This window comes from Schistocerca nitens, unplaced genomic scaffold (assembly GCF_023898315.1).
Source record: "Schistocerca nitens isolate TAMUIC-IGC-003100 unplaced genomic scaffold, iqSchNite1.1 HiC_scaffold_226, whole genome shotgun sequence".
NCBI classification, from domain to species: Eukaryota; Metazoa; Arthropoda; class Insecta; order Orthoptera; family Acrididae; genus Schistocerca; species Schistocerca nitens.
Genome location: NW_026045767.1, coordinates 1 through 18,074, shown reverse-complemented (window position 1 = coordinate 18,074; position 18,074 = coordinate 1). Strand labels below are relative to the sequence as shown.

Sequence of the window (18,074 nt, the reverse complement as noted above, 5' to 3'; positions counted from 1 at the left end):
GACAAGGGCCAAAGTTGTTACAAATCGGCAATCGGACATTTTCTTTCATCTTGTCTTTATCGGTTGAGAACCAGTGTATTCAACATATTATGGCCATTGCCGAGTGAATGCTGTAGCGCTTCCCGACAAGTCGGGTTCGGATCCTCTGTCAACTTCCACGCAGGGTGATGATCTTTTGGTCATCACACTCGCCTGCTGAAATCGGCGCTGCCTTTTCGTAGTAGTAAAAGACTAGTGGCCCGTGGGGGGATCGAACCCACGACCTTCGCGTTATTAGCACGACGCTCTAACCAACTGAGCTAACGGGCCTCGGCAGATGCAGTTGCTCAGCCCTGCGCTGGAAACGTATGGCATGAAGCCGTACACCATTTCTATGGTCGTCGGACGTCTGCTTCCCTCGTCTATATTCTGCTGACGGTCACGAAACAGTAGCTATATTGCGAGCAGGACGGGAAACGGCAGCTCGGTCAGCTCAAACTTGTCACAGTTCGTGTGGAAAAAATTCCGTTCCGGTACCGGGAATCGAACCCGGGCCTCCTGGGTGAAAGCCAGGTATCCTAGCTACTAGACCACACCGGATGTGGGGGTGTCTTCGCCGGTTCGGACGGTCGCTTGTCGCATTTCGTGTCGTGTCCCGCGTCGGCGCCCTTCTCTCTTTGCGAGCGTCTTTGCGCTTACTCACTGGCAAGGCGCGCACCTCAAACGTCTCAGAGCAATGCTTTTGGCTTCATGCTGTGCTGGGAGAAGAGGGAAAGGGAAGCTGTAAGTAGCAGTAACAGGGAGTAAACATTTTCCCGCTGAAGCGTTGAAACCGTTGTGGATAACAAACAAGAAATAAGTTGGTGCCCTAGCAACAGCATCACCATCAGTCACAGAAAATTAAATGCCCCGGGTGAGGATCGAACTCACGACCTTAAGATTATGAGACTTACGCGCTGCCTACTGCGCTACCGAGGCACGGGCGAACCGTTTTTCCTGGAAACTGGGTAAGTACCATACCCAATGTTAGACGTAAAGACACTGTACTTCCTGGATAACGTGTTCTGTTGCTAGACGTGCATTGCCGGCCCAGTTGATTGCGGTGTTGCTGCAGCTTTTGCAAACGATAGGCAGCACTCCTTGTCGTTAACGTTCAGTGCCTCGGAGGCACCTGGACATAGCAAATTGTGAGGCCAGGCCGACGCTAGTCTGTAGAACATGATGCGAGCGTCCTAGTGGGGACCCGCGAGTGCTGCGTTCTCGGTTCTTCTCAAGGGAATCCAGCTATACATTCTTGTGGATCGTGCATCTCAAGAGCGCAAGCAGCACGGCAGCATTATCGCGGGAACAGCAAAACGATGCATCGGCCGGGAATCGAACCCGGGCCGCCCGCGTGGCAGGCGAGCATTCTACCACTGAACCACCGATGCTCGGGCCAGTAGTAACTTCACGCTGCTTGCCGAGCAGATGTCTCAAGGGAAAGTGGGACTGCCGTCAAGCGCCGTAGCATTCTGTCGAGAAGATGCTGCAGGCGCTGAATCCTGCACTGCACTGCTTAAATATGCCGCCAGAACGCGGTCCTCTGCGTACTCTTGCGTCGCCGGTGCCGGCACCGACTCTTGCCAAAGGATGCGAAATGTGCGCGGATACGCCGTCCGAATGCGGCTGGATGTTCTCCCCTAGCCTACCTCGAAATGCGCCTGCCAGGTACGATCACCTTCGGCCGCTGCCGACAGGCGGGAAGCCGACACAGCGCGGCGTCGGGGCGCTTCCTTGTGCGGTGGTGGTGTAATGGTCAGCATAGTTGCCTTCCAAGCAGTTGATCCGGGTTCGATTCCCGGCCACCGCAACAGGCTTTTTAATTTCGCGTATGAGTACTTTCGCCACGTGCCCTTAAATTAATGTTTTTTTTCCCCCTTCTTACTCGCTGCAGACCAGCCTATAGTGTGTCTCGACTTGTCTCGACTTTGCTCAGCTGACGCGAGAGCTGACGCTCTCAAATCGGCCTATATCAAAACGACAAGCACGAGAAACGACTGAGAGAGGTAAGGAGAGGCGAGGCGATGGGCACACAGCACTCCCCCTTCCTTTCACGGTGGCGTGTCCATGACCGAATCGGGTTGTAGCTCCAAAAACAAAGGAGAAAGAAAAAACAGGAAGTAAAACTGCCAACGGTACCCTGTGTCCCCATGCGCTCACCCGCCCAAGTACTGACAAGGGCCAAAGTTGTTACAAATCGGCAATCGGACATTTTCTTTCATCTTGTCTTTATCGGTTGAGAACCAGTGTATTCAACATATTATGGCCATTGCCGAGTGAATGCTGTAGCGCTTCCCGACAAGTCGGGTTCGGATCCTCTGTCAACTTCCACGCAGGGTGATGATCTTTTGGTCATCACACTCGCCTGCTGAAATCGGCGCTGCCTTTTCGTAGTAGTAAAAGACTAGTGGCCCGTGGGGGGATCGAACCCACGACCTTCGCGTTATTAGCACGACGCTCTAACCAACTGAGCTAACGGGCCTCGGCAGATGCAGTTGCTCAGCCCTGCGCTGGAAACGTATGGCATGAAGCCGTACACCATTTCTATGGTCGTCGGACGTCTGCTTCCCTCGTCTATATTCTGCTGACGGTCACGAAACAGTAGCTATATTGCGAGCAGGACGGGAAACGGCAGCTCGGTCAGCTCAAACTTGTCACAGTTCGTGTGGAAAAAATTCCGTTCCGGTACCGGGAATCGAACCCGGGCCTCCTGGGTGAAAGCCAGGTATCCTAGCTACTAGACCACACCGGATGTGGGGGTGTCTTCGCCGGTTCGGACGGTCGCTTGTCGCATTTCGTGTCGTGTCCCGCGTCGGCGCCCTTCTCTCTTTGCGAGCGTCTTTGCGCTTACTCACTGGCAAGGCGCGCACCTCAAACGTCTCAGAGCAATGCTTTTGGCTTCATGCTGTGCTGGGAGAAGAGGGAAAGGGAAGCTGTAAGTAGCAGTAACAGGGAGTAAACATTTTCCCGCTGAAGCGTTGAAACCGTTGTGGATAACAAACAAGAAATAAGTTGGTGCCCTAGCAACAGCATCACCATCAGTCACAGAAAATTAAATGCCCCGGGTGAGGATCGAACTCACGACCTTAAGATTATGAGACTTACGCGCTGCCTACTGCGCTACCGAGGCACGGGCGAACCGTTTTTCCTGGAAACTGGGTAAGTACCATACCCAATGTTAGACGTAAAGACACTGTACTTCCTGGATAACGTGTTCTGTTGCTAGACGTGCATTGCCGGCCCAGTTGATTGCGGTGTTGCTGCAGCTTTTGCAAACGATAGGCAGCACTCCTTGTCGTTAACGTTCAGTGCCTCGGAGGCACCTGGACATAGCAAATTGTGAGGCCAGGCCGACGCTAGTCTGTAGAACATGATGCGAGCGTCCTAGTGGGGACCCGCGAGTGCTGCGTTCTCGGTTCTTCTCAAGGGAATCCAGCTATACATTCTTGTGGATCGTGCATCTCAAGAGCGCAAGCAGCACGGCAGCATTATCGCGGGAACAGCAAAACGATGCATCGGCCGGGAATCGAACCCGGGCCGCCCGCGTGGCAGGCGAGCATTCTACCACTGAACCACCGATGCTCGGGCCAGTAGTAACTTCACGCTGCTTGCCGAGCAGATGTCTCAAGGGAAAGTGGGACTGCCGTCAAGCGCCGTAGCATTCTGTCGAGAAGATGCTGCAGGCGCTGAATCCTGCACTGCACTGCTTAAATATGCCGCCAGAACGCGGTCCTCTGCGTACTCTTGCGTCGCCGGTGCCGGCACCGACTCTTGCCAAAGGATGCGAAATGTGCGCGGATACGCCGTCCGAATGCGGCTGGATGTTCTCCCCTAGCCTACCTCGAAATGCGCCTGCCAGGTACGATCACCTTCGGCCGCTGCCGACAGGCGGGAAGCCGACACAGCGCGGCGTCGGGGCGCTTCCTTGTGCGGTGGTGGTGTAATGGTCAGCATAGTTGCCTTCCAAGCAGTTGATCCGGGTTCGATTCCCGGCCACCGCAACAGGCTTTTTAATTTCGCGTATGAGTACTTTCGCCACGTGCCCTTAAATTAATGTTTTTTTTCCCCCTTCTTACTCGCTGCAGACCAGCCTATAGTGTGTCTCGACTTGTCTCGACTTTGCTCAGCTGACGCGAGAGCTGACGCTCTCAAATCGGCCTATATCAAAACGACAAGCACGAGAAACGACTGAGAGAGGTAAGGAGAGGCGAGGCGATGGGCACACAGCACTCCCCCTTCCTTTCACGGTGGCGTGTCCATGACCGAATCGGGTTGTAGCTCCAAAAACAAAGGAGAAAGAAAAAACAGGAAGTAAAACTGCCAACGGTACCCTGTGTCCCCATGCGCTCACCCGCCCAAGTACTGACAAGGGCCAAAGTTGTTACAAATCGGCAATCGGACATTTTCTTTCATCTTGTCTTTATCGGTTGAGAACCAGTGTATTCAACATATTATGGCCATTGCCGAGTGAATGCTGTAGCGCTTCCCGACAAGTCGGGTTCGGATCCTCTGTCAACTTCCACGCAGGGTGATGATCTTTTGGTCATCACACTCGCCTGCTGAAATCGGCGCTGCCTTTTCGTAGTAGTAAAAGACTAGTGGCCCGTGGGGGGATCGAACCCACGACCTTCGCGTTATTAGCACGACGCTCTAACCAACTGAACTAACGGGCCTCGGCAGATGCAGTTGCTCAGCCCTGCGCTGGAAACGTATGGCATGAAGCCGTACACCATTTCTATGGTCGTCGGACGTCTGCTTCCCTCGTCTATATTCTGCTGACGGTCACGAAACAGTAGCTATATTGCGAGCAGGACGGGAAACGGCAGCTCGGTCAGCTCAAACTTGTCACAGTTCGTGTGGAAAAAATTCCGTTCCGGTACCGGGAATCGAACCCGGGCCTCCTGGGTGAAAGCCAGGTATCCTAGCTACTAGACCACACCGGATGTGGGGGTGTCTTCGCCGGTTCGGACGGTCGCTTGTCGCATTTCGTGTCGTGTCCCGCGTCGGCGCCCTTCTCTCTTTGCGAGCGTCTTTGCGCTTACTCACTGGCAAGGCGCGCACCTCAAACGTCTCAGAGCAATGCTTTTGGCTTCATGCTGTGCTGGGAGAAGAGGGAAAGGGAAGCTGTAAGTAGCAGTAACAGGGAGTAAACATTTTCCCGCTGAAGCGTTGAAACCGTTGTGGATAACAAACAAGAAATAAGTTGGTGCCCTAGCAACAGCATCACCATCAGTCACAGAAAATTAAATGCCCCGGGTGAGGATCGAACTCACGACCTTAAGATTATGAGACTTACGCGCTGCCTACTGCGCTACCGAGGCACGGGCGAACCGTTTTTCCTGGAAACTGGGTAAGTACCATACCCAATGTTAGACGTAAAGACACTGTACTTCCTGGATAACGTGTTCTGTTGCTAGACGTGCATTGCCGGCCCAGTTGATTGCGGTGTTGCTGCAGCTTTTGCAAACGATAGGCAGCACTCCTTGTCGTTAACGTTCAGTGCCTCGGAGGCACCTGGACATAGCAAATTGTGAGGCCAGGCCGACGCTAGTCTGTAGAACATGATGCGAGCGTCCTAGTGGGGACCCGCGAGTGCTGCGTTCTCGGTTCTTCTCAAGGGAATCCAGCTATACATTCTTGTGGATCGTGCATCTCAAGAGCGCAAGCAGCACGGCAGCATTATCGCGGGAACAGCAAAACGATGCATCGGCCGGGAATCGAACCCGGGCCGCCCGCGTGGCAGGCGAGCATTCTACCACTGAACCACCGATGCTCGGGCCAGTAGTAACTTCACGCTGCTTGCCGAGCAGATGTCTCAAGGGAAAGTGGGACTGCCGTCAAGCGCCGTAGCATTCTGTCGAGAAGATGCTGCAGGCGCTGAATCCTGCACTGCACTGCTTAAATATGCCGCCAGAACGCGGTCCTCTGCGTACTCTTGCGTCGCCGGTGCCGGCACCGACTCTTGCCAAAGGATGCGAAATGTGCGCGGATACGCCGTCCGAATGCGGCTGGATGTTCTCCCCTAGCCTACCTCGAAATGCGCCTGCCAGGTACGATCACCTTCGGCCGCTGCCGACAGGCGGGAAGCCGACACAGCGCGGCGTCGGGGCGCTTCCTTGTGCGGTGGTGGTGTAATGGTCAGCATAGTTGCCTTCCAAGCAGTTGATCCGGGTTCGATTCCCGGCCACCGCAACAGGCTTTTTAATTTCGCGTATGAGTACTTTCGCCACGTGCCCTTAAATTAATGTTTTTTTTCCCCCTTCTTACTCGCTGCAGACCAGCCTATAGTGTGTCTCGACTTGTCTCGACTTTGCTCAGCTGACGCGAGAGCTGACGCTCTCAAATCGGCCTATATCAAAACGACAAGCACGAGAAACGACTGAGAGAGGTAAGGAGAGGCGAGGCGATGGGCACACAGCACTCCCCCTTCCTTTCACGGTGGCGTGTCCATGACCGAATCGGGTTGTAGCTCCAAAAACAAAGGAGAAAGAAAAAACAGGAAGTAAAACTGCCAACGGTACCCTGTGTCCCCATGCGCTCACCCGCCCAAGTACTGACAAGGGCCAAAGTTGTTACAAATCGGCAATCGGACATTTTCTTTCATCTTGTCTTTATCGGTTGAGAACCAGTGTATTCAACATATTATGGCCATTGCCGAGTGAATGCTGTAGCGCTTCCCGACAAGTCGGGTTCGGATCCTCTGTCAACTTCCACGCAGGGTGATGATCTTTTGGTCATCACACTCGCCTGCTGAAATCGGCGCTGCCTTTTCGTAGTAGTAAAAGACTAGTGGCCCGTGGGGGGATCGAACCCACGACCTTCGCGTTATTAGCACGACGCTCTAACCAACTGAGCTAACGGGCCTCGGCAGATGCAGTTGCTCAGCCCTGCGCTGGAAACGTATGGCATGAAGCCGTACACCATTTCTATGGTCGTCGGACGTCTGCTTCCCTCGTCTATATTCTGCTGACGGTCACGAAACAGTAGCTATATTGCGAGCAGGACGGGAAACGGCAGCTCGGTCAGCTCAAACTTGTCACAGTTCGTGTGGAAAAAATTCCGTTCCGGTACCGGGAATCGAACCCGGGCCTCCTGGGTGAAAGCCAGGTATCCTAGCTACTAGACCACACCGGATGTGGGGGTGTCTTCGCCGGTTCGGACGGTCGCTTGTCGCATTTCGTGTCGTGTCCCGCGTCGGCGCCCTTCTCTCTTTGCGAGCGTCTTTGCGCTTACTCACTGGCAAGGCGCGCACCTCAAACGTCTCAGAGCAATGCTTTTGGCTTCATGCTGTGCTGGGAGAAGAGGGAAAGGGAAGCTGTAAGTAGCAGTAACAGGGAGTAAACATTTTCCCGCTGAAGCGTTGAAACCGTTGTGGATAACAAACAAGAAATAAGTTGGTGCCCTAGCAACAGCATCACCATCAGTCACAGAAAATTAAATGCCCCGGGTGAGGATCGAACTCACGACCTTAAGATTATGAGACTTACGCGCTGCCTACTGCGCTACCGAGGCACGGGCGAACCGTTTTTCCTGGAAACTGGGTAAGTACCATACCCAATGTTAGACGTAAAGACACTGTACTTCCTGGATAACGTGTTCTGTTGCTAGACGTGCATTGCCGGCCCAGTTGATTGCGGTGTTGCTGCAGCTTTTGCAAACGATAGGCAGCACTCCTTGTCGTTAACGTTCAGTGCCTCGGAGGCACCTGGACATAGCAAATTGTGAGGCCAGGCCGACGCTAGTCTGTAGAACATGATGCGAGCGTCCTAGTGGGGACCCGCGAGTGCTGCGTTCTCGGTTCTTCTCAAGGGAATCCAGCTATACATTCTTGTGGATCGTGCATCTCAAGAGCGCAAGCAGCACGGCAGCATTATCGCGGGAACAGCAAAACGATGCATCGGCCGGGAATCGAACCCGGGCCGCCCGCGTGGCAGGCGAGCATTCTACCACTGAACCACCGATGCTCGGGCCAGTAGTAACTTCACGCTGCTTGCCGAGCAGATGTCTCAAGGGAAAGTGGGACTGCCGTCAAGCGCCGTAGCATTCTGTCGAGAAGATGCTGCAGGCGCTGAATCCTGCACTGCACTGCTTAAATATGCCGCCAGAACGCGGTCCTCTGCGTACTCTTGCGTCGCCGGTGCCGGCACCGACTCTTGCCAAAGGATGCGAAATGTGCGCGGATACGCCGTCCGAATGCGGCTGGATGTTCTCCCCTAGCCTACCTCGAAATGCGCCTGCCAGGTACGATCACCTTCGGCCGCTGCCGACAGGCGGGAAGCCGACACAGCGCGGCGTCGGGGCGCTTCCTTGTGCGGTGGTGGTGTAATGGTCAGCATAGTTGCCTTCCAAGCAGTTGATCCGGGTTCGATTCCCGGCCACCGCAACAGGCTTTTTAATTTCGCGTATGAGTACTTTCGCCACGTGCCCTTAAATTAATGTTTTTTTTCCCCCTTCTTACTCGCTGCAGACCAGCCTATAGTGTGTCTCGACTTGTCTCGACTTTGCTCAGCTGACGCGAGAGCTGACGCTCTCAAATCGGCCTATATCAAAACGACAAGCACGAGAAACGACTGAGAGAGGTAAGGAGAGGCGAGGCGATGGGCACACAGCACTCCCCCTTCCTTTCACGGTGGCGTGTCCATGACCGAATCGGGTTGTAGCTCCAAAAACAAAGGAGAAAGAAAAAACAGGAAGTAAAACTGCCAACGGTACCCTGTGTCCCCATGCGCTCACCCGCCCAAGTACTGACAAGGGCCAAAGTTGTTACAAATCGGCAATCGGACATTTTCTTTCATCTTGTCTTTATCGGTTGAGAACCAGTGTATTCAACATATTATGGCCATTGCCGAGTGAATGCTGTAGCGCTTCCCGACAAGTCGGGTTCGGATCCTCTGTCAACTTCCACGCAGGGTGATGATCTTTTGGTCATCACACTCGCCTGCTGAAATCGGCGCTGCCTTTTCGTAGTAGTAAAAGACTAGTGGCCCGTGGGGGGATCGAACCCACGACCTTCGCGTTATTAGCACGACGCTCTAACCAACTGAGCTAACGGGCCTCGGCAGATGCAGTTGCTCAGCCCTGCGCTGGAAACGTATGGCATGAAGCCGTACACCATTTCTATGGTCGTCGGACGTCTGCTTCCCTCGTCTATATTCTGCTGACGGTCACGAAACAGTAGCTATATTGCGAGCAGGACGGGAAACGGCAGCTCGGTCAGCTCAAACTTGTCACAGTTCGTGTGGAAAAAATTCCGTTCCGGTACCGGGAATCGAACCCGGGCCTCCTGGGTGAAAGCCAGGTATCCTAGCTACTAGACCACACCGGATGTGGGGGTGTCTTCGCCGGTTCGGACGGTCGCTTGTCGCATTTCGTGTCGTGTCCCGCGTCGGCGCCCTTCTCTCTTTGCGAGCGTCTTTGCGCTTACTCACTGGCAAGGCGCGCACCTCAAACGTCTCAGAGCAATGCTTTTGGCTTCATGCTGTGCTGGGAGAAGAGGGAAAGGGAAGCTGTAAGTAGCAGTAACAGGGAGTAAACATTTTCCCGCTGAAGCGTTGAAACCGTTGTGGATAACAAACAAGAAATAAGTTGGTGCCCTAGCAACAGCATCACCATCAGTCACAGAAAATTAAATGCCCCGGGTGAGGATCGAACTCACGACCTTAAGATTATGAGACTTACGCGCTGCCTACTGCGCTACCGAGGCACGGGCGAACCGTTTTTCCTGGAAACTGGGTAAGTACCATACCCAATGTTAGACGTAAAGACACTGTACTTCCTGGATAACGTGTTCTGTTGCTAGACGTGCATTGCCGGCCCAGTTGATTGCGGTGTTGCTGCAGCTTTTGCAAACGATAGGCAGCACTCCTTGTCGTTAACGTTCAGTGCCTCGGAGGCACCTGGACATAGCAAATTGTGAGGCCAGGCCGACGCTAGTCTGTAGAACATGATGCGAGCGTCCTAGTGGGGACCCGCGAGTGCTGCGTTCTCGGTTCTTCTCAAGGGAATCCAGCTATACATTCTTGTGGATCGTGCATCTCAAGAGCGCAAGCAGCACGGCAGCATTATCGCGGGAACAGCAAAACGATGCATCGGCCGGGAATCGAACCCGGGCCGCCCGCGTGGCAGGCGAGCATTCTACCACTGAACCACCGATGCTCGGGCCAGTAGTAACTTCACGCTGCTTGCCGAGCAGATGTCTCAAGGGAAAGTGGGACTGCCGTCAAGCGCCGTAGCATTCTGTCGAGAAGATGCTGCAGGCGCTGAATCCTGCACTGCACTGCTTAAATATGCCGCCAGAACGCGGTCCTCTGCGTACTCTTGCGTCGCCGGTGCCGGCACCGACTCTTGCCAAAGGATGCGAAATGTGCGCGGATACGCCGTCCGAATGCGGCTGGATGTTCTCCCCTAGCCTACCTCGAAATGCGCCTGCCAGGTACGATCACCTTCGGCCGCTGCCGACAGGCGGGAAGCCGACACAGCGCGGCGTCGGGGCGCTTCCTTGTGCGGTGGTGGTGTAATGGTCAGCATAGTTGCCTTCCAAGCAGTTGATCCGGGTTCGATTCCCGGCCACCGCAACAGGCTTTTTAATTTCGCGTATGAGTACTTTCGCCACGTGCCCTTAAATTAATGTTTTTTTTCCCCCTTCTTACTCGCTGCAGACCAGCCTATAGTGTGTCTCGACTTGTCTCGACTTTGCTCAGCTGACGCGAGAGCTGACGCTCTCAAATCGGCCTATATCAAAACGACAAGCACGAGAAACGACTGAGAGAGGTAAGGAGAGGCGAGGCGATGGGCACACAGCACTCCCCCTTCCTTTCACGGTGGCGTGTCCATGACCGAATCGGGTTGTAGCTCCAAAAACAAAGGAGAAAGAAAAAACAGGAAGTAAAACTGCCAACGGTACCCTGTGTCCCCATGCGCTCACCCGCCCAAGTACTGACAAGGGCCAAAGTTGTTACAAATCGGCAATCGGACATTTTCTTTCATCTTGTCTTTATCGGTTGAGAACCAGTGTATTCAACATATTATGGCCATTGCCGAGTGAATGCTGTAGCGCTTCCCGACAAGTCGGGTTCGGATCCTCTGTCAACTTCCACGCAGGGTGATGATCTTTTGGTCATCACACTCGCCTGCTGAAATCGGCGCTGCCTTTTCGTAGTAGTAAAAGACTAGTGGCCCGTGGGGGGATCGAACCCACGACCTTCGCGTTATTAGCACGACGCTCTAACCAACTGAGCTAACGGGCCTCGGCAGATGCAGTTGCTCAGCCCTGCGCTGGAAACGTATGGCATGAAGCCGTACACCATTTCTATGGTCGTCGGACGTCTGCTTCCCTCGTCTATATTCTGCTGACGGTCACGAAACAGTAGCTATATTGCGAGCAGGACGGGAAACGGCAGCTCGGTCAGCTCAAACTTGTCACAGTTCGTGTGGAAAAAATTCCGTTCCGGTACCGGGAATCGAACCCGGGCCTCCTGGGTGAAAGCCAGGTATCCTAGCTACTAGACCACACCGGATGTGGGGGTGTCTTCGCCGGTTCGGACGGTCGCTTGTCGCATTTCGTGTCGTGTCCCGCGTCGGCGCCCTTCTCTCTTTGCGAGCGTCTTTGCGCTTACTCACTGGCAAGGCGCGCACCTCAAACGTCTCAGAGCAATGCTTTTGGCTTCATGCTGTGCTGGGAGAAGAGGGAAAGGGAAGCTGTAAGTAGCAGTAACAGGGAGTAAACATTTTCCCGCTGAAGCGTTGAAACCGTTGTGGATAACAAACAAGAAATAAGTTGGTGCCCTAGCAACAGCATCACCATCAGTCACAGAAAATTAAATGCCCCGGGTGAGGATCGAACTCACGACCTTAAGATTATGAGACTTACGCGCTGCCTACTGCGCTACCGAGGCACGGGCGAACCGTTTTTCCTGGAAACTGGGTAAGTACCATACCCAATGTTAGACGTAAAGACACTGTACTTCCTGGATAACGTGTTCTGTTGCTAGACGTGCATTGCCGGCCCAGTTGATTGCGGTGTTGCTGCAGCTTTTGCAAACGATAGGCAGCACTCCTTGTCGTTAACGTTCAGTGCCTCGGAGGCACCTGGACATAGCAAATTGTGAGGCCAGGCCGACGCTAGTCTGTAGAACATGATGCGAGCGTCCTAGTGGGGACCCGCGAGTGCTGCGTTCTCGGTTCTTCTCAAGGGAATCCAGCTATACATTCTTGTGGATCGTGCATCTCAAGAGCGCAAGCAGCACGGCAGCATTATCGCGGGAACAGCAAAACGATGCATCGGCCGGGAATCGAACCCGGGCCGCCCGCGTGGCAGGCGAGCATTCTACCACTGAACCACCGATGCTCGGGCCAGTAGTAACTTCACGCTGCTTGCCGAGCAGATGTCTCAAGGGAAAGTGGGACTGCCGTCAAGCGCCGTAGCATTCTGTCGAGAAGATGCTGCAGGCGCTGAATCCTGCACTGCACTGCTTAAATATGCCGCCAGAACGCGGTCCTCTGCGTACTCTTGCGTCGCCGGTGCCGGCACCGACTCTTGCCAAAGGATGCGAAATGTGCGCGGATACGCCGTCCGAATGCGGCTGGATGTTCTCCCCTAGCCTACCTCGAAATGCGCCTGCCAGGTACGATCACCTTCGGCCGCTGCCGACAGGCGGGAAGCCGACACAGCGCGGCGTCGGGGCGCTTCCTTGTGCGGTGGTGGTGTAATGGTCAGCATAGTTGCCTTCCAAGCAGTTGATCCGGGTTCGATTCCCGGCCACCGCAACAGGCTTTTTAATTTCGCGTATGAGTACTTTCGCCACGTGCCCTTAAATTAATGTTTTTTTTTCCCCCTTCTTACTCGCTGCAGACCAGCCTATAGTGTGTCTCGACTTGTCTCGACTTTGCTCAGCTGACGCGAGAGCTGACGCTCTCAAATCGGCCTATATCAAAACGACAAGCACGAGAAACGACTGAGAGAGGTAAGGAGAGGCGAGGCGATGGGCACACAGCACTCCCCCTTCCTTTCACGGTGGCGTGTCCATGACCGAATCGGGTTGTAGCTCCAAAAACAAAGGAGAAAGAAAAAACAGGAAGTAAAACTGCCAACGGTACCCTGTGTCCCCATGCGCTCACCCGCCCAAGTACTGACAAGGGCCAAAGTTGTTACAAATCGGCAATCGGACATTTTCTTTCATCTTGTCTTTATCGGTTGAGAACCAGTGTATTCAACATATTATGGCCATTGCCGAGTGAATGCTGTAGCGCTTCCCGACAAGTCGGGTTCGGATCCTCTGTCAACTTCCACGCAGGGTGATGATCTTTTGGTCATCACACTCGCCTGCTGAAATCGGCGCTGCCTTTTCGTAGTAGTAAAAGACTAGTGGCCCGTGGGGGGATCGAACCCACGACCTTCGCGTTATTAGCACGACGCTCTAACCAACTGAGCTAACGGGCCTCGGCAGATGCAGTTGCTCAGCCCTGCGCTGGAAACGTATGGCATGAAGCCGTACACCATTTCTATGGTCGTCGGACGTCTGCTTCCCTCGTCTATATTCTGCTGACGGTCACGAAACAGTAGCTATATTGCGAGCAGGACGGGAAACGGCAGCTCGGTCAGCTCAAACTTGTCACAGTTCGTGTGGAAAAAATTCCGTTCCGGTACCGGGAATCGAACCCCGGGCCTCCTGGGTGAAAGCCAGGTATCCTAGCTACTAGACCACACCGGATGTGGGGGTGTCTTCGCCGGTTCGGACGGTCGCTTGTCGCATTTCGTGTCGTGTCCCGCGTCGGCGCCCTTCTCTCTTTGCGAGCGTCTTTGCGCTTACTCACTGGCAAGGCGCGCACCTCAAACGTCTCAGAGCAATGCTTTTGGCTTCATGCTGTGCTGGGAGAAGAGGGAAAGGGAAGCTGTAAGTAGCAGTAACAGGGAGTAAACATTTTCCCGCTGAAGCGTTGAAACCGTTGTGGATAACAAACAAGAAATAAGTTGGTGCCCTAGCAACAGCATCACCATCAGTCACAGAAAATTAAATGCCCCGGGTGAGGATCGAACTCACGACCTTAAGATTATGAGACTTACGCGCTGCCTACTGCGCTACCGAGGCACGGGCGAACCGTTTTTCCTGGAAACTGGGTAAGTACCATACCCAATGTTAGACGTAAAGACACTGTACTTCCTGGATAACGTGTTCTGTTGCTAGACGTGCATTGCCGGCCCAGTTGATTGCGGTGTTGCTGCAGCTTTTGCAAACGATAGGCAGCACTCCTTGTCGTTAACGTTCAGTGCCTCGGAGGCACCTGGACATAGCAAATTGTGAGGCCAGGCCGACGCTAGTCTGTAGAACATGATGCGAGCGTCCTAGTGGGGACCCGCGAGTGCTGCGTTCTCGGTTCTTCTCAAGGGAATCCAGCTATACATTCTTGTGGATCGTGCATCTCAAGAGCGCAAGCAGCACGGCAGCATTATCGCGGGAACAGCAAAACGATGCATCGGCCGGGAATCGAACCCGGGCCGCCCGCGTGGCAGGCGAGCATTCTACCACTGAACCACCGATGCTCGGGCCAGTAGTAACTTCACGCTGCTTGCCGAGCAGATGTCTCAAGGGAAAGTGGGACTGCCGTCAAGCGCCGTAGCATTCTGTCGAGAAGATGCTGCAGGCGCTGAATCCTGCACTGCACTGCTTAAATATGCCGCCAGAACGCGGTCCTCTGCGTACTCTTGCGTCGCCGGTGCCGGCACCGACTCTTGCCAAAGGATGCGAAATGTGCGCGGATACGCCGTCCGAATGCGGCTGGATGTTCTCCCCTAGCCTACCTCGAAATGCGCCTGCCAGGTACGATCACCTTCGGCCGCTGCCGACAGGCGGGAAGCCGACACAGCGCGGCGTCGGGGCGCTTCCTTGTGCGGTGGTGGTGTAATGGTCAGCATAGTTGCCTTCCAAGCAGTTGATCCGGGTTCGATTCCCGGCCACCGCAACAGGCTTTTTAATTTCGCGTATGAGTACTTTCGCCACGTGCCCTTAAATTAATGTTTTTTTTCCCCCTTCTTACTCGCTGCAGACCAGCCTATAGTGTGTCTCGACTTGTCTCGACTTTGCTCAGCTGACGCGAGAGCTGACGCTCTCAAATCGGCCTATATCAAAACGACAAGCACGAGAAACGACTGAGAGAGGTAAGGAGAGGCGAGGCGATGGGCACACAGCACTCCCCCTTCCTTTCACGGTGGCGTGTCCATGACCGAATCGGGTTGTAGCTCCAAAAACAAAGGAGAAAGAAAAAACAGGAAGTAAAACTGCCAACGGTACCCTGTGTCCCCATGCGCTCACCCGCCCAAGTACTGACAAGGGCCAAAGTTGTTACAAATCGGCAATCGGACATTTTCTTTCATCTTGTCTTTATCGGTTGAGAACCAGTGTATTCAACATATTATGGCCATTGCCGAGTGAATGCTGTAGCGCTTCCCGACAAGTCGGGTTCGGATCCTCTGTCAACTTCCACGCAGGGTGATGATCTTTTGGTCATCACACTCGCCTGCTGAAATCGGCGCTGCCTTTTCGTAGTAGTAAAAGACTAGTGGCCCGTGGGGGGATCGAACCCACGACCTTCGCGTTATTAGCACGACGCTCTAACCAACTGAGCTAACGGGCCTCGGCAGATGCAGTTGCTCAGCCCTGCGCTGGAAACGTATGGCATGAAGCCGTACACCATTTCTATGGTCGTCGGACGTCTGCTTCCCTCGTCTATATTCTGCTGACGGTCACGAAACAGTAGCTATATTGCGAGCAGGACGGGAAACGGCAGCTCGGTCAGCTCAAACTTGTCACAGTTCGTGTGGAAAAAATTCCGTTCCGGTACCGGGAATCGAACCCGGGCCTCCTGGGTGAAAGCCAGGTATCCTAGCTACTAGACCACACCGGATGTGGGGGTGTCTTCGCCGGTTCGGACGGTCGCTTGTCGCATTTCGTGTCGTGTCCCGCGTCGGCGCCCTTCTCTCTTTGCGAGCGTCTTTGCGCTTACTCACTGGCAAGGCGCGCACCTCAAACGTCTCAGAGCAATGCTTTTGGCTTCATGCTGTGCTGGGAGAAGAGGGAAAGGGAAGCTGTAAGTAGCAGTAACAGGGAGTAAACATTTTCCCGCTGAAGCGTTGAAACCGTTGTGGATAACAAACAAGAAATAAGTTGGTGCCCTAGCAACAGCATCACCCATCAGTCACAGAAAATTAAATGCCCCGGGTGAGGATCGAACTCACGACCTTAAGATTATGAGACTTACGCGCTGCCTACTGCGCTACCGAGGCACGGGCGAACCGTTTTTCCTGGAAACTGGGTAAGTACCATACCCAATGTTAGACGTAAAGACACTGTACTTCCTGGATAACGTGTTCTGTTGCTAGACGTGCATTGCCGGCCCAGTTGATTGCGGTGTTGCTGCAGCTTTTGCAAACGATAGGCAGCACTCCTTGTCGTTAACGTTCAGTGCCTCGGAGGCACCTGGACATAGCAAATTGTGAGGCCAGGCCGACGCTAGTCTGTAGAACATGATGCGAGCGTCCTAGTGGGGACCCGCGAGTGCTGCGTTCTCGGTTCTTCTCAAGGGAATCCAGCTATACATTCTTGTGGATCGTGCATCTCAAGAGCGCAAGCAGCACGGCAGCATTATCGCGGGAACAGCAAAACGATGCATCGGCCGGGAATCGAACCCGGGCCGCCCGCGTGGCAGGCGAGCATTCTACCACTGAACCACCGATGCTCGGGCCAGTAGTAACTTCACGCTGCTTGCCGAGCAGATGTCTCAAGGGAAAGTGGGACTGCCGTCAAGCGCCGTAGCATTCTGTCGAGAAGATGCTGCAGGCGCTGAATCCTGCACTGCACTGCTTAAATATGCCGCCAGAACGCGGTCCTCTGCGTACTCTTGCGTCGCCGGTGCCGGCACCGACTCTTGCCAAAGGATGCGAAATGTGCGCGGATACGCCGTCCGAATGCGGCTGGATGTTCTCCCCTAGCCTACCTCGAAATGCGCCTGCCAGGTACGATCACCTTCGGCCGCTGCCGACAGGCGGGAAGCCGACACAGCGCGGCGTCGGGGCGCTTCCTTGTGCGGTGGTGGTGTAATGGTCAGCATAGTTGCCTTCCAAGCAGTTGATCCGGGTTCGATTCCCGGCCACCGCAACAGGCTTTTTAATTTCGCGTATGAGTACTTTCGCCACGTGCCCTTAAATTAATGTTTTTTTTCCCCCTTCTTACTCGCTGCAGACCAGCCTATAGTGTGTCTCGACTTGTCTCGACTTTGCTCAGCTGACGCGAGAGCTGACGCTCTCAAATCGGCCTATATCAAAACGACAAGCACGAGAAACGACTGAGAGAGGTAAGGAGAGGCGAGGCGATGGGCACACAGCACTCCCCCTTCCTTTCACGGTGGCGTGTCCATGACCGAATCGGGTTGTAGCTCCAAAAACAAAGGAGAAAGAAAAAACAGGAAGTAAAACTGCCAACGGTACCCTGTGTCCCCATGCGCTCACCCGCCCAAGTACTGACAAGGGCCAAAGTTGTTACAAATCGGCAATCGGACATTTTCTTTCATCTTGTCTTTATCGGTTGAGAACCAGTGTATTCAACATATTATGGCCATTGCCGAGTGAATGCTGTAGCGCTTCCCGACAAGTCGGGTTCGGATCCTCTGTCAACTTCCACGCAGGGTGATGATCTTTTGGTCATCACACTCGCCTGCTGAAATCGGCGCTGCCTTTTCGTAGTAGTAAAAGACTAGTGGCCCGTGGGGGGATCGAACCCACGACCTTCGCGTTATTAGCACGACGCTCTAACCAACTGAGCTAACGGGCCTCGGCAGATGCAGTTGCTCAGCCCTGCGCTGGAAACGTATGGCATGAAGCCGTACACCATTTCTATGGTCGTCGGACGTCTGCTTCCCTCGTCTATATTCTGCTGACGGTCACGAAACAGTAGCTATATTGCGAGCAGGACGGGAAACGGCAGCTCGGTCAGCTCAAACTTGTCACAGTTCGTGTGGAAAAAATTCCGTTCCGGTACCGGGAATCGAACCCGGGCCTCCTGGGT

At 54.2% G+C, this 18,074-nt stretch overlaps 41 non-coding genes across 41 annotated transcripts; 8 read left to right on the top strand and 33 right to left on the bottom strand.

Annotated features, from left to right (window-relative positions):
- Nucleotides 1–235: 235 nt before the first annotated feature.
- Nucleotides 236–309, bottom strand: Trnai-aau (transfer RNA isoleucine (anticodon AAU)). The gene has a single exon. It is a non-coding gene; the product is annotated as a tRNA-Ile (tRNA).
- Nucleotides 310–507: 198 nt separating this feature from the next.
- Trnae-uuc (transfer RNA glutamic acid (anticodon UUC)) lies at nt 508–579 on the bottom strand. Its single transcript has one exon. It is a non-coding gene; the product is annotated as a tRNA-Glu (tRNA).
- Nucleotides 580–884: 305 nt separating this feature from the next.
- On the bottom strand, nt 885–957 carry Trnam-cau (transfer RNA methionine (anticodon CAU)). The gene has a single exon. It is a non-coding gene; the product is annotated as a tRNA-Met (tRNA).
- Nucleotides 958–1,338: 381 nt separating this feature from the next.
- On the bottom strand, nt 1,339–1,409 carry Trnag-gcc (transfer RNA glycine (anticodon GCC)). The gene has a single exon. It is a non-coding gene; the product is annotated as a tRNA-Gly (tRNA).
- Nucleotides 1,410–1,756: 347 nt separating this feature from the next.
- Trnag-ucc (transfer RNA glycine (anticodon UCC)) lies at nt 1,757–1,828 on the top strand. The gene has a single exon. It is a non-coding gene; the product is annotated as a tRNA-Gly (tRNA).
- A 598-nt stretch (nt 1,829–2,426) lies between these two features.
- Trnai-aau (transfer RNA isoleucine (anticodon AAU)) lies at nt 2,427–2,500 on the bottom strand. Its single transcript has one exon. It is a non-coding gene; the product is annotated as a tRNA-Ile (tRNA).
- A 198-nt stretch (nt 2,501–2,698) lies between these two features.
- Nucleotides 2,699–2,770, bottom strand: Trnae-uuc (transfer RNA glutamic acid (anticodon UUC)). The gene has a single exon. It is a non-coding gene; the product is annotated as a tRNA-Glu (tRNA).
- Nucleotides 2,771–3,075: 305 nt separating this feature from the next.
- Trnam-cau (transfer RNA methionine (anticodon CAU)) lies at nt 3,076–3,148 on the bottom strand. The gene has a single exon. It is a non-coding gene; the product is annotated as a tRNA-Met (tRNA).
- A 381-nt stretch (nt 3,149–3,529) lies between these two features.
- Nucleotides 3,530–3,600, bottom strand: Trnag-gcc (transfer RNA glycine (anticodon GCC)). The gene has a single exon. It is a non-coding gene; the product is annotated as a tRNA-Gly (tRNA).
- A 347-nt stretch (nt 3,601–3,947) lies between these two features.
- Nucleotides 3,948–4,019, top strand: Trnag-ucc (transfer RNA glycine (anticodon UCC)). Its single transcript has one exon. It is a non-coding gene; the product is annotated as a tRNA-Gly (tRNA).
- Nucleotides 4,020–4,617: 598 nt separating this feature from the next.
- On the bottom strand, nt 4,618–4,691 carry Trnai-aau (transfer RNA isoleucine (anticodon AAU)). The gene has a single exon. It is a non-coding gene; the product is annotated as a tRNA-Ile (tRNA).
- A 198-nt stretch (nt 4,692–4,889) lies between these two features.
- Nucleotides 4,890–4,961, bottom strand: Trnae-uuc (transfer RNA glutamic acid (anticodon UUC)). The gene has a single exon. It is a non-coding gene; the product is annotated as a tRNA-Glu (tRNA).
- A 305-nt stretch (nt 4,962–5,266) lies between these two features.
- On the bottom strand, nt 5,267–5,339 carry Trnam-cau (transfer RNA methionine (anticodon CAU)). Its single transcript has one exon. It is a non-coding gene; the product is annotated as a tRNA-Met (tRNA).
- Nucleotides 5,340–5,720: 381 nt separating this feature from the next.
- Nucleotides 5,721–5,791, bottom strand: Trnag-gcc (transfer RNA glycine (anticodon GCC)). Its single transcript has one exon. It is a non-coding gene; the product is annotated as a tRNA-Gly (tRNA).
- A 347-nt stretch (nt 5,792–6,138) lies between these two features.
- Nucleotides 6,139–6,210, top strand: Trnag-ucc (transfer RNA glycine (anticodon UCC)). The gene has a single exon. It is a non-coding gene; the product is annotated as a tRNA-Gly (tRNA).
- Nucleotides 6,211–6,808: 598 nt separating this feature from the next.
- Nucleotides 6,809–6,882, bottom strand: Trnai-aau (transfer RNA isoleucine (anticodon AAU)). The gene has a single exon. It is a non-coding gene; the product is annotated as a tRNA-Ile (tRNA).
- A 198-nt stretch (nt 6,883–7,080) lies between these two features.
- Trnae-uuc (transfer RNA glutamic acid (anticodon UUC)) lies at nt 7,081–7,152 on the bottom strand. Its single transcript has one exon. It is a non-coding gene; the product is annotated as a tRNA-Glu (tRNA).
- A 305-nt stretch (nt 7,153–7,457) lies between these two features.
- On the bottom strand, nt 7,458–7,530 carry Trnam-cau (transfer RNA methionine (anticodon CAU)). Its single transcript has one exon. It is a non-coding gene; the product is annotated as a tRNA-Met (tRNA).
- A 381-nt stretch (nt 7,531–7,911) lies between these two features.
- Trnag-gcc (transfer RNA glycine (anticodon GCC)) lies at nt 7,912–7,982 on the bottom strand. Its single transcript has one exon. It is a non-coding gene; the product is annotated as a tRNA-Gly (tRNA).
- A 347-nt stretch (nt 7,983–8,329) lies between these two features.
- Nucleotides 8,330–8,401, top strand: Trnag-ucc (transfer RNA glycine (anticodon UCC)). The gene has a single exon. It is a non-coding gene; the product is annotated as a tRNA-Gly (tRNA).
- A 598-nt stretch (nt 8,402–8,999) lies between these two features.
- On the bottom strand, nt 9,000–9,073 carry Trnai-aau (transfer RNA isoleucine (anticodon AAU)). The gene has a single exon. It is a non-coding gene; the product is annotated as a tRNA-Ile (tRNA).
- A 198-nt stretch (nt 9,074–9,271) lies between these two features.
- Trnae-uuc (transfer RNA glutamic acid (anticodon UUC)) lies at nt 9,272–9,343 on the bottom strand. Its single transcript has one exon. It is a non-coding gene; the product is annotated as a tRNA-Glu (tRNA).
- Nucleotides 9,344–9,648: 305 nt separating this feature from the next.
- On the bottom strand, nt 9,649–9,721 carry Trnam-cau (transfer RNA methionine (anticodon CAU)). The gene has a single exon. It is a non-coding gene; the product is annotated as a tRNA-Met (tRNA).
- Nucleotides 9,722–10,102: 381 nt separating this feature from the next.
- Trnag-gcc (transfer RNA glycine (anticodon GCC)) lies at nt 10,103–10,173 on the bottom strand. The gene has a single exon. It is a non-coding gene; the product is annotated as a tRNA-Gly (tRNA).
- A 347-nt stretch (nt 10,174–10,520) lies between these two features.
- Trnag-ucc (transfer RNA glycine (anticodon UCC)) lies at nt 10,521–10,592 on the top strand. The gene has a single exon. It is a non-coding gene; the product is annotated as a tRNA-Gly (tRNA).
- A 598-nt stretch (nt 10,593–11,190) lies between these two features.
- On the bottom strand, nt 11,191–11,264 carry Trnai-aau (transfer RNA isoleucine (anticodon AAU)). Its single transcript has one exon. It is a non-coding gene; the product is annotated as a tRNA-Ile (tRNA).
- Nucleotides 11,265–11,462: 198 nt separating this feature from the next.
- Nucleotides 11,463–11,534, bottom strand: Trnae-uuc (transfer RNA glutamic acid (anticodon UUC)). The gene has a single exon. It is a non-coding gene; the product is annotated as a tRNA-Glu (tRNA).
- A 305-nt stretch (nt 11,535–11,839) lies between these two features.
- Trnam-cau (transfer RNA methionine (anticodon CAU)) lies at nt 11,840–11,912 on the bottom strand. The gene has a single exon. It is a non-coding gene; the product is annotated as a tRNA-Met (tRNA).
- A 381-nt stretch (nt 11,913–12,293) lies between these two features.
- On the bottom strand, nt 12,294–12,364 carry Trnag-gcc (transfer RNA glycine (anticodon GCC)). The gene has a single exon. It is a non-coding gene; the product is annotated as a tRNA-Gly (tRNA).
- A 347-nt stretch (nt 12,365–12,711) lies between these two features.
- On the top strand, nt 12,712–12,783 carry Trnag-ucc (transfer RNA glycine (anticodon UCC)). The gene has a single exon. It is a non-coding gene; the product is annotated as a tRNA-Gly (tRNA).
- Nucleotides 12,784–13,382: 599 nt separating this feature from the next.
- Nucleotides 13,383–13,456, bottom strand: Trnai-aau (transfer RNA isoleucine (anticodon AAU)). The gene has a single exon. It is a non-coding gene; the product is annotated as a tRNA-Ile (tRNA).
- A 198-nt stretch (nt 13,457–13,654) lies between these two features.
- Trnae-uuc (transfer RNA glutamic acid (anticodon UUC)) lies at nt 13,655–13,727 on the bottom strand. The gene has a single exon. It is a non-coding gene; the product is annotated as a tRNA-Glu (tRNA).
- Nucleotides 13,728–14,032: 305 nt separating this feature from the next.
- Nucleotides 14,033–14,105, bottom strand: Trnam-cau (transfer RNA methionine (anticodon CAU)). The gene has a single exon. It is a non-coding gene; the product is annotated as a tRNA-Met (tRNA).
- Nucleotides 14,106–14,486: 381 nt separating this feature from the next.
- On the bottom strand, nt 14,487–14,557 carry Trnag-gcc (transfer RNA glycine (anticodon GCC)). The gene has a single exon. It is a non-coding gene; the product is annotated as a tRNA-Gly (tRNA).
- Nucleotides 14,558–14,904: 347 nt separating this feature from the next.
- Trnag-ucc (transfer RNA glycine (anticodon UCC)) lies at nt 14,905–14,976 on the top strand. Its single transcript has one exon. It is a non-coding gene; the product is annotated as a tRNA-Gly (tRNA).
- A 598-nt stretch (nt 14,977–15,574) lies between these two features.
- Nucleotides 15,575–15,648, bottom strand: Trnai-aau (transfer RNA isoleucine (anticodon AAU)). The gene has a single exon. It is a non-coding gene; the product is annotated as a tRNA-Ile (tRNA).
- Nucleotides 15,649–15,846: 198 nt separating this feature from the next.
- Nucleotides 15,847–15,918, bottom strand: Trnae-uuc (transfer RNA glutamic acid (anticodon UUC)). The gene has a single exon. It is a non-coding gene; the product is annotated as a tRNA-Glu (tRNA).
- Nucleotides 15,919–16,224: 306 nt separating this feature from the next.
- Nucleotides 16,225–16,297, bottom strand: Trnam-cau (transfer RNA methionine (anticodon CAU)). Its single transcript has one exon. It is a non-coding gene; the product is annotated as a tRNA-Met (tRNA).
- A 381-nt stretch (nt 16,298–16,678) lies between these two features.
- Nucleotides 16,679–16,749, bottom strand: Trnag-gcc (transfer RNA glycine (anticodon GCC)). Its single transcript has one exon. It is a non-coding gene; the product is annotated as a tRNA-Gly (tRNA).
- Nucleotides 16,750–17,096: 347 nt separating this feature from the next.
- On the top strand, nt 17,097–17,168 carry Trnag-ucc (transfer RNA glycine (anticodon UCC)). The gene has a single exon. It is a non-coding gene; the product is annotated as a tRNA-Gly (tRNA).
- Nucleotides 17,169–17,766: 598 nt separating this feature from the next.
- On the bottom strand, nt 17,767–17,840 carry Trnai-aau (transfer RNA isoleucine (anticodon AAU)). Its single transcript has one exon. It is a non-coding gene; the product is annotated as a tRNA-Ile (tRNA).
- Between the last annotated feature and the right edge of the window lie 234 nt (nt 17,841–18,074).